Consider the following 12,001-nt stretch of genomic DNA (forward strand, 5'->3'; position numbering starts at 1 on the left):
CCACATTTTACAACCCTAGCTTTTTACTACTATCATTGATGACTGACAAGTTCCTGGCACTTACAAGGCAGTCATGAATATTAGACATGCTTACAACCTATCTTCCCATGATCTCCTGGCTCTGAGCAGTTTTTGAAGAGCCCCGCACAAATGACTCTATAATATGACATTTCTGGCATCCAAGCAGTGGCTTACTGCCTCTGGATGCTCCACCATTGCTTTTGTCCCAGGAATGTCTTCTCCACACTGGGAAAAATGCCTCATTGGCATTTCCCTTAGCTGGTTGCTGGACTTGGAACTCGGGGCCTGAGTGCTCTCCCTCAGCTCTCCAGCTGAAGTCTAGCATTCTGCCACTTTGAGTCCCAAAGCAACTCTGCTTACACTTTCAGCACTCTGCTGGATGAGTAGAGGTGACAGTCTTAGAGGGACCTCTTTCTGTCTGGGCTGGCTTTGAAACAGTTTGCAGATCTATGAGTCTCATAAAAGGCCACTTTACTCCAATTAAAAGCAATAAGGTGGTCAACATAGAAGTAGCTTTTAAGCATGCTCTTACCTAAAACTTATTAAGAGCCAAAGCTACATCTGAGAAATTTGTAGGAATCCTCTGTGCTTTGCTCTGGGCTTGCTGGAAACTGTTAAAAAAAATCTATAAGAACAAACTTGAATAGCAATTATTTTGGTAATCCTAAATTTTTGTGCAATTTGAGGCAAATGTTAAGAACAATTTTACTTTTAAACTTTATATCCAAAAATCCATTCCTAATTTTTAAGCTTCTTATTATTCTCTTTTAATATTTTATACTTCAGTATTTATTTGCGTTTTGAAAAGATACTTTAAAATCTTAAGGCAAAGTGTCATTCATTGTCTCTTATCTGATTGTTTTAAAACAGATACACATTGAAAACTTTTAAACTTACATAACAATTTTTCCTTAATGGAAGAATTACAATTACTGTCACTGTACCAAGAAGCTAGGCTTAACACCTTTATAACTTTTAAAAGCATCCTAATTGTAGAACATCATTAAAAGCAAGTCACATTATACAAATAAACTTTTTTAGCCCTCTTTTTAAGGCCTTATTAATTTTAATTTTAATACATCCAAGGGGCAGTTTTAGCAATACAAATCAGATCACTACATAAGTAATTTTTATCATCATGTTTTTCAATGTCTATGTGCAAGGAATAAGGACAGAACAAAGATGGGCCACTCGGCATCTCCTAAGGAATAGGCACGCACCCAATCCGGCTCTCTAGGGTTAGATTCACTGAATTTGTGCCAAATTTCCATCTTTTATCATGCATGGACTCTTCCCTGCACCTGTCCCACCATCTGTGGACTCCCCCGAGGGTCTGTCCCACCATGCATGACCAGCTGAACTGAACTTCTACCTGCTCACCCTCACCCCTAAAGGTAGATCTTCTGTTGGCTTCTAAGTTTTTCCCTTTTCTTTTCTTTTTCCTTTTCTTGGTTCTTAAATAAAATACAGTTTTAGACAGACAGAACAGGTAACATTTTTTGACAGTGTAAAACTAACCTTTATATTTAAATTTTTAGTATTTATCCCCAAATTTTTGCCAAGGGAACTAAATCCCAACAGCCAATGCATTTTAAAATATTAGGTTTTTAAATACCAGATTTTCTAATTTTTAAGTTAAAGAATTTCTAAAAAGCCATTTAAAACAATATAAAAGTACTTTAAAATTTTGGTAATGTCCAAACCTCATAACAGTTTACATTTTAAATTTTAACTCACCTAATTGTTACAGAATGCTGACAATTTTTATTTTGAACATGTTCACAAACACATACAGAACACTCACACAGATCTTAAAGCACACAAAAATCAAAATCAGTTGTATGTATATTTTTAATTTTTAAACAAAAAATTAAGACAATTTTTCTTTTAAACTAAGTACCTTTGTTGAGCTTCATTTTCCCAGAGCATGCTTGTTTAGCAAGGCAATTTACCAATGGATATTTTTAATGCCTTCTGTTGGAGGAGGGCTGGGGGAGGGGGTTGCATGAAACTAAACTGGCCTGATTTTTTTATCCAATTTTAGACAAGAGCACTTTTTAAATTTTTACATTGTCAGGACTAGTTTAAAAGTCCAAACCAGGCACATAGCCTTCCACACCCTCCCCACTGGCAGACTCCACAAGGAGAAAATGTGGCCTGAGGCATCAAGGGAACCAACTTTCCACGCCTCATAGGAAGGGGGGCATAGCACGTCTGTGACTGAGCCCAGCTAGGGGCTGGAACTTTTATTCCCCCAGAAATGTTCAAATAAATAACAAAAACACAAATAACACAAAAACCAAGTATCCCCACTTAAAACTGGTACCAATTCTAAAACAGAACTACACAACAACCAAAAGCTGAGTTGGGGACTAATGGGCCCCCAGTTCATCCTTATCAGAACTCTGCACCATTCTCACTCAGCAAGCTGAATCCAGAGTCTGGTGAGTGAGCTGGCCACCTTCACCAAGAACTTCCCCACCTCAGAAAACAGAACAGAAACCACTCCAAAGTAAACAAGACAGACAAGTGGCCACAAAGACAAAATCAGGTCTCAGTGAATGGGGTGACATCTCACCATTACTCACAAGTGGGACTCAAATCCATTTACCATGGGATTTGAATCCCCTCTACTCACCTCCGGAGGATTTTTCATTTAGATTCCTGCAAACGTGACACATGGGCCTTCCAAGGAGGAGGAGAATTCCCAGTCATCTTGGAGCAAGGGAAAGAAGTCTCTAGTGGCCATCCCTTCAGACTGACAGATTCTCCCACATGCTCAGACCTCCCTGGGCCAAGGCCTGAGGCTAAAATCTTGCTGGGGACACTTGCAGGTAGTCAGTGGCAGTTTCTTCCTGAATATGGTTGATAAATTGAAGGTGCCAAATCAGAACGACAAACAAAACACTCAACAGAAAGACACAAATAAAGAAAAAGACACATACTGAGGGTTGTAAATTGCCAACCAGAAAGTGCCAGACTTAGATGGAATATTCTCCAAAAAATGTCCACATGAAAGTGCTAGACTACAGATGGAAAATTTCCACAAAAATGTTGCACTAAACAGCAATTCACCCAGATGGGGACTGGGGAATTCTCTCACAGACCCCATGGCAGCCCTATATTGCGTCCTACAAGACTCTTTGCCAACCAGAATACAGATCCCGCGGGAAACCAGAATTACAGGTACAGAACCTGCAGGCAACCAAAAATAGAGAACGGTAATGACTCAAATTACTGGCCGGGATTTTCACGACTCCATGCTTTGGGGTCTGGGTGAGTTTATGGGGAGGGCATCCCGGATGAGCCCCCAGATGAAGCGCCCAGATTTTGGATGCCTCCTAACAGACCACCAGAGACGATGATCAATGCAAACAGCAAAGAGTCTTTTATTGCAAGCTCGAGCTTGTTCCTCTGCACACTAGGTAACCGGTGGCGCTAAGAGGCCCTGAGCACAAAATTAACACAACTTTTATAGTATCAAACAATAAAGGTAAGGAGGTCTCCACACAAGCAAGTTCAGAGGGTTTCCACACAAGCAAGTTCACAAGATCAAGGAGTTTAGGTCCACCCTGATGGCACTACCCTTTTTCTGATGGAACAATTAGGCAACTGTTCTATTCCTTAAGGATGGGAAGGATTGGTGGCAACCTGTGGTTTTTTGAGAACTGTTCCTCTTTTGAGGTTATTCTAAGGGAAGCACAACTACAGGTTGGTGGGGTTAATCTTAAAATGGGGTTACTGTAGCTCTTTACTAGGTATTTTATTTTTTGTAGAGCCATTACGAATGGAGTTGCTTTCCTGATTTCAGCCATGCTTTTCTTATTGTTGGCATACAGAAAAGCCATGGATTTTAGAGGGTTAATTTTATACCCTGGTACTTTGCCAAAGTTTTGAATCAATGATTAAATTGAGAGTGGAGTCCGTGGGATTCTTTAAATACAAGATCATGTCATCTGCAAAGAGGGAGAGTTTTACTTCATCTTTCCCCATTTGGATCCCTTTTAGGTTTGCATCTTGTCTTATTGCCGAAGATAGGTATTCTAATACTAAATTGAAGATAAGTAAAGAGACTGGACATACTTGTCTGATTTCTGAGTTAAGAGGAAATGGCTTTAGTTTTTCATCATTAAGTATAATGCTGGCTGTAGATTTGTCATATATAGCCTTTATTGTATTGAGGCAGGTTCTCTGGATTCCTAATTTTTCCAGAACCTTCATTGTAAACGGGTATTGGTTCTTGTTAAATGCTTTTTCTGCATCTATTGTGATAACCATGTGGTTCTTATTCTTGCTCTTGTTGATGTAATGAATTATATTAATTAATTTGCATCCCTGAAATTAATCCTGTTTGATCATGATGAATGATTATTTGGATGAATAGTTGAAGTCCATTGGCCTAAATTTTGTTGAGAACTTTTGCTTCAATGTTCTTGAAAGAAATGGGTCTATACTTCTCTTTCGTTGATGATTCTCTGCCTAGTTTTGGGATAAGGGTTATGATGGCTTCATAGAATGAGTTCGGTAGTGAACTTTCTCTTTCAATTTCATTGAAGATTTGAAGGAGTATTGGTGTGAGCTCTGCTTTGTAGGCCTTGTAGAATTCCACTGTAAATCCATCTGATTCTGGGCTTTTCTTCGATGGGAGGTCTCTTATTGCTGTTTCTATTTCAATGCTTTATACGGACCTTTTAAGATGGTTCAACTGATCTTGGTTTAGTTTCAGCATGCCAATATTTGCTAGGAAATGGTCCATTTTTGCCAAGTTCTCAACCTTATTAGCATAAAGTTTTGAGAAGTATTCCCTTATAGTGTTCTGAATCTTGGTAGTTTCTTTGCTGAAGTTTCCATTCTCATCTCTGAATTTATTTATTTAGCTGTGTTCTATTCTTTTTCTATGTTTTGCTAAAGGTCTGTCTTTTTGTTAATCTTATCGAAGAATCAACTCTTTGTTGTGTTGATCCTTTGTATGTTTTTTTTTTTTTTAGATTCTAATTCGTTTAATTCTGATTTAATTTAATGATTTCTTTCCGACTACTGAATTGGGGTTTATCTTGCTGCTGTTTTTCAAGGAGGTTCAGATCTGTCTAAATTTTTGATTTTAGCTCTCTCCAATTTGTTGATATAGGAACTCAGAGCTATAAAATTGCCTCTGAGTACTGCCTTTGCTTTGTCCCAGAGGAGCTGGTAATTTGTATGTTCATTTTTGTTGAATATCATGACCATTTGAATTTCTTTCTAATCTCTTCTATGACCCACTGGTGATTCAACAGTGTGTTGTTCAGCATCCAAATGTTACAGAACTTTCTTTGGTGGCTTTTGGTGTTGAGTTCTAAATTTATTCTCTTGTGTTCTTAGTAATGCAAGGTATAACTTCAACATTTCTGAATTTGGACAGGTTTGCTTTGGACCTAAAATGTGGTCTCTTTTGGAAAATGTTCTGTGTGCTGCTAAGAAAAACGTGGATTTGATGCTGCTGGGTGAAATATTAGGTAGATGTCTGTTAAATCTAGTTGTTTAGATTTGTGGTTTCTCTGTTGAATTTTTGCCAATTTGATATATGAAGTGGGGATAGGAGTGTGAATTAATTAATGTCTTTGGATCTATGTGAAAATTGACGGAATGTAGTGTTTCTTGTATAAATTTGGGTGCTCCGTGGTTTGGTGAATAGAGATGTAGAATTGTAATATCCTCCTGAAGGAGCTATCCCTTAATTAGTATGTAGCATTTTTTTATCTAGTCTCACTAATTTCAATTTGAAGTCTATTTCATGTGATATTAGGATTGCAATTCCCACCAGTTTATGGGAGCCATTTGCCTGGTAGATTTTGTTCCAGCCTTTCACATTCAAAATGTGTTTTTTTATGGACCAGTTCTGACTTCTGGAGGCAGAGATAGAAGGATCTTGCTTTTTAATCCAACTAGACAGTCTATGTCACTTAATTGGAGAGTTAAGTCCAGAGTTAGGAATGAGCGGTGTTTGAGAGTTCCTGCAATGTTATCCACCTTTTGGGAGCTTCAGTGATTGGATTCTTCCTATGGTTGTTGGATTCTCAGTTTGGGTGCAGTTTCTTGGCCTTTATTGTGGTCTTGTTGATTTTCTATGTGTAGGCATCTTTAAGTATCTTTTATAGGGCTGGCTTGGTGGAGATATACTGTTTCAGTTTTTCTTTGCTATGGAAGGCTTTTATTTCACCTTCGGTTATGAAGGAGAGTTTAGTTGGTTACACTGTTCTTGATTGATAGTTGTCTTTAGATCATTGCAGGCTCTTCTTGCTTTAATTGTCTTGCTGCGACATCTGAGGTGATTCTAATTGGTTTCCCTTTATAAGTGGTTGACTTTTACTCCTTGACAGCTTTAAGGAACTTTTCCATTGTCTGAACTGATCCTGTGCGAATTATAATGTCATGGTGGGATATCCTATTCTTGTCTGGTCTATTTGGGGTTCTAAAAGCTTCTTGTATCTGAATAGGCCTATCTTTTTGCATGTTTGGGAAATTCTTTTCTAGGATCCTATGAACAAAATTTCCTAGAACATTAAGTTCTGTCTCTATTTGATCCTCCACACCCATTATCCTCAGATTAGGCCTTCAGATGGTGTCTTCCAAATGGTGAATAGATGTATCATATTTTTTGGATTTGTCTTGGATAGTTGTATGTTCTTTCTCTATAATAACCTGGCTGTCCTCACTCCCTCAGATTCGATGTTCTGCATGGTCTAACCTACTGTCAAGACTTTCTATTTTTTTTTCTTTCTTTTCCTTCTAATTGGTTGGCATTGATGGCTTCAAATTCTTTGTTGGAACTTTGTTTATGATCTTGTATGAACTTCGTTACTTCCTTAATTTTGTGCTCAGTGTTTATTCTAAAATCACTTAGTTGATTGGTTATGGTTTCCTTGAACTCCCATTCCTTCTGTTGGGCTCCATTCAGCATTCCCTTTGTGATTTACCTGAATTCTTTCAGCTGTCTGTTTATAGGTTCCATGAAAACCTCTATTGATTTTTGTGTATTCTCATCCCCCTTTCACAATTCCTGTATAACTCTTTGATTAGCTTCCTCTCGTTCACACAATTCCTGTCTTTCTTTTTGACTGTTCTCAGCCTGCTCACACAATTCCTTTATTGCTCATTGACTCTTCTCAACCTGCTCACGCAATTCTTATATCACTCTTTGAGTAGTTCCTCATGCTCACGAGATTCCTGTATTGATCTTTGGTTTGCCTCTTCTCTCTTCCTATTATGCTCATCCTGAGACTTTTGCAAGTTTTCAATCATTTCATTCACCTTGTTTAGCAGTAGTGTTTGTAGAGCTTTTTTGGAACTCTCCTCTGGATTATTCATTAACTGTTCTGTCACTTGATTATCATGAATGGGAGTTGAGATTCCCAGATTTGTCATTTTTCTTGTGTTTTCTGTCTTGTTCTGTCCATTTGGTATGAAATAACATTGTGTGCTAAAATAGTATTCCAAAGCAAGCATCAACCAGAGTCCTGTATTTGTACAGTCAAAATGGCTGAAGATAAAATGTAGTTCAACAAATACAATCTATTCAAACAAGTATGGATTAACTTTGAACAACAGAGAAGAATTTGGCAAACCAGAAATTATTAGGTTTAGGGAAATATGTGGGAGAAATAGGCTTAGATGTATGTGGAAAGGTAAAAGGAGAGTGAATTTAATCAAGTCCTAATTTCAGGGAAGGAAAAGTATTGGACAGAATGTTAAGAGAGAAATTAAAAAAAAAAAAAATGGAAAAAGAACAATTGAAATTTAAAAAGTGAAACTCAAAATTATGTAAATGGAAAGAAATCTTATTGAGAGAAGAAAAGGGTAGGATGAGAGGAGGGGAGGAACAGAAAGGAAATGTCAAAACCTAAAAAATAAAAATCCTTAAAATTAGTTACTTGAAAATTATATAGGTACAAAGAGATAATATTGCTATTAAAGAATGTAAGCCTAAGAGTTTGTGAATAGAGTAATAAATTTGTGGATTATGTGTGTACCTAATGGGGGATAACATATAATAATTGATGAAGGTTATATATCTGCAGCTGCACAGAACAGCAATTAAGGCATGCAAAAAAGAAAGAGAAAAAATGAAAAGAATAAAAAAGAGGGGGACGTAAGCTACATAAAATATAATTCACTCTTTCTTGTCTACTCTCCAGCCACCATGAGGGACAGAAGAGATGGTTTTAGAAGGAAAAGTTTCTACTCTTCCCATTTTTCAAGAGACCGTTCCCCCCATAAAAGGGAGCATCCATTTTTCAGAGTCACCTGGAGGTCGAAAGGACTCTCCACACAACAGATCTGGCTCCAGTTTCAGCAGCAGGGGTTACTCTCCAGGACAGAGCAGAGCATATTCATTCCACAAGTCTCAGCATAGTTGTGGTGCCTGAACTGTGGCCCTGGGCACTGTCCCTCAGCTCTTCAGCTCAAGGCTAGCGCTCTACCACTTGAGCCACAGCACCACTTCCAGTTTTTTTTTCTTTTTGCTTGTATGGTGCTGAGGAATCGAACACAGGGCCTCATGCATGCAAGGTAAGCACTCTGCCACTGAGCTACCTCCCCAGCCCTCTAGTCAGTCTTTGAAAACATCACAAGACACGTCACCTTCAAGGTCTTCAGCAGTTCCTTCATCAAAGGTTCATCGGCAACACTCCGAAACTTTCGGGATGGTTGTGAAAATGCTGTTTGAAAAAGATCGTTCATTAGAACAGTCAATACAGTTGGCACTGAGGTAGAATTTACATGAAATAGGTGAGTATTGTGTTGAAGAATTGAAGCATTAAATTGCAGAGTATGATAATTCTGCTTAAGAGTTTGGAGAGCATTTTTAGAAGAATTAGTGTTTAGGTATAATAAACATTAAAAGAAATCTTTCTAGATATAACCACCCCCCCTCCTCCACCTGTGGAACTGTGTAAATCTTTAATATACAGGACTTTTGTGATGAAGAGCAATGTTTTATTTGGCCATATTTCCAATTCAGTCAAAGGTCTAAAATAGTCTTTGAAAGATACTTTAGCTATAATTTTTTTCTAAACATAAAGTCACTTAATTCATATTCCCCCAGCAACTCCCCGTCTCTCCCCCTCAAACGATGGTTAATTTGCTAAGATTTGGTAAAGCAATCCTGGAGACTAGCTCTTTGTACTTTCTATATTCTACTTTCTTCCATAACATATGCTGATTTGTTTGGTCATTTGAGTGTAATTTATAGGTAGAGATCATTCCACTTAAAATGATAGTCTTTTGCATTCTTGAAACAGAGATCGCCATGTGAAAACTGTACCATTTTGAGTTGTGAATTTTTTTTTTTTTGCTAACTCTTTTGTTAGTCCTTTAGCAAGTTGAGGATATCATCCTAATAAACAGTATCCTGGTATCTTAGTGTATATTTGCTTTCAGAACAGTTCTCATTCAGCAACAATACAACTTTCAAAATTCTAAATCATAACTTCAAATTTTTTTCTCAAAATAAATAACAGTGTTTTCTCTTAAAATACTCATGAATGTTTGGAGTACTGTAGCTGATCAAATCTTAAATATCATACAGTAAGAATAAAAGAAAGCAATTTCAGGTGGAAGATGAGTATTTTAAAAATGAAATTACTGCAATAACTTTCTGCAGAAAAACTCAGCAAATATAGGAGATTGGAGTTTAACATTTTCATAGACCCATACTGGTTTAAACCATTTTTCAAACTATTCTTTTATTAGTCTCTATAATATGAGTGTTTTGTTCTGCTGACTTTTTTGGGGGGTTGGGTTCGGTTATGGGGCCTGAACTCTGGGCCTGGACGCTGTCCCTCAGCTCTTCAGGTCAAGGCTAGTGCTCTACCACTTGAGCCACAGCGCCATTTCTGGCTTTTTTCTTTTTGCTTATGTGGTGATGAGGAATCAAACCCAGGGCCTCTGGCATGCAAGGCAATCGCTCTACCACTGAGCCACGTTCCCAGCCCCTGTTCTGCTGACTTTTAAATGTCTTAACCTTCAAAAATGTTCTTGAAAGAAACAACGGAGAATTAGTAAGTTAGCAAGCAATCTGTGTGTGTACCAGTCCCTCATGAGTGAGCCAACCAAATCATGAGTTAGTTAAGAATTTAACAGGGACCATTAGAATATTCCATTTATTTCCTGGCCATTTTCAGCAGTCCTGTGCATTGAACCAAAATAAAATTTTGTAGCATTAGTTAATACGGAAATTTTTAACAATTATATTTGTTATTACTGCCCAATTGCATTATACTCCCATTCTTTTTCCATTTCTACCATGTTTTCACTTCAATTCTGGCCTAATTCTATGCCCTTTATTGTTGCCTTCATCTAAAAGTACCTAAAGTTTACATTGAAAGTGGAAATAGCAATATAAATAATTTTAATGTAGCTTATGATGCGTGCTTCAAAATATGTGTTATATCATTTTACAAGTTTTGATGAAAGCAATTTAAGTTTTCTAAGACCACCTTAATTTTCCTGTCTTGAAATCTAACTTCTTAACTTTTCCATCATTTATAAACTATAAGCCCAATAAAAGTTCCATATGTTATCTGCTATTCTTCAGTGTAAATAGTGATGTGTTGCTCACTTTAGAAAGATCAAGACATCATTGATGTTGATTTTATTTTATCCTCTCAGTGTTTTTTTCCTTAGAAATATTCTGTTCCCAGAATTCAGTTCCTTTAATCAAGATTTTAGTACAAGTAAAATTTGAGACACTACCATAGGCAGAGGAGTTATTCACTTTATTGAAATTATTAAGTGTTTACTAACATATATTTCAGTACAGGCACAAGCATTTAAAGCTGTTATAGCTTGCCATTGGCAACATTCTGATAAACTTGTCAGTGTTTAACAGCAAAATGCTCTTATTTGAAGATTCTTGTTTTTGATTAATGCCCAAATGATGTGACAAAACTTTTATTGTCTTACCATAAAGTTTTCATGACCAACAGGGAAAATAGATATTGTAAAGCTTTTTGTGAATTAAAAAAAAAATACAAAATAAAGCAACCAACTTTAAATAAAAAATATATAATTTCACTGTATTGCTATAGTAAATATTATTCTATGTGTATTACTTTTTTAAAAAAATGAACACTATTTGGCATCTAATTTGAATTAATTACCCCCTTCTTTATCAGAAGGTCCTCAACTTGAACGTTATCCAACTATACAATATTTTCATAATATATTTGCCATTATTTTGAACAAAACCCAAAATTTTAGTATTGTCACATAGTAAAACAGAAAATAGTTTAATTCTCTGGAAACTCCTAACTTTTAAAACTGAATAATTGTTAAGAGGACAGAATATATGTGTTCTTCAAAATTACTACAAATACTAACTACTCATTTTCAAATTCTGAACCAGAATTTTGACATTCAAATTTTGAAAGTCTCTGGTACACAGACATACAGAGACATTCAAAACAGTACTTATTTGCATCTTATTTAATTCTGCTATAGCTGCAGTTTCAATGGGGGTTTGAGGAATCAACAGAAAATATAGCCACATTCTGGTAGAGGATAAAACTACGATGTGTAATAATTAATTCCTCAAGAATAAGCTATTATTTCTATGACCATCAATCCCAAGCTTTTATGCCACAAAGTCATCCTAGCCCAACAATTTCCCACTTGTAACGTGCACCTTAAAATTCCCTTAATTCACATCATGAATAGCTTATCACTATTGCAAAAAAATACTACACTTCTGCTAATGTGATGCCCTTCCTATTGTGGAAAGAACACTACACTAAACTTTGCTGCAACATTTCCCTCCCAGTGTATTCTTGAAATCAGAACACTTGCAAATATTATTTATATTTATATTTTTATCTATCATAGATAGTCAGGAGACTAAGATCAGAAGATTATGGTTCAAAGCCCACCCAGGGAGGAAGGGTCCTTAGATTCTCATCTCTAATAAGCTGCTCAGAAAAAGCCAGACAAAAGTGTCACTGAGGTTGAG

The 12,001-nt window shown here is 36.6% G+C and overlaps 1 pseudogene; it reads left to right on the top strand.

The window, feature by feature from the left end:
• Positions 1-3,245: 3,245 nt before the first annotated feature.
• On the top strand, positions 3,246-8,864 carry LOC122124697 (annotated as a pseudogene).
• The last annotated feature ends 3,137 nt before the right edge of the window (positions 8,865-12,001 follow it).

The sequence above is a fragment of the Dipodomys spectabilis genome, unplaced genomic scaffold (assembly GCF_019054845.1).
Source record: "Dipodomys spectabilis isolate Male_0828 unplaced genomic scaffold, ASM1905484v1 ptg000008l, whole genome shotgun sequence".
Classification (NCBI taxonomy): Eukaryota; Metazoa; Chordata; class Mammalia; order Rodentia; family Heteromyidae; genus Dipodomys; species Dipodomys spectabilis.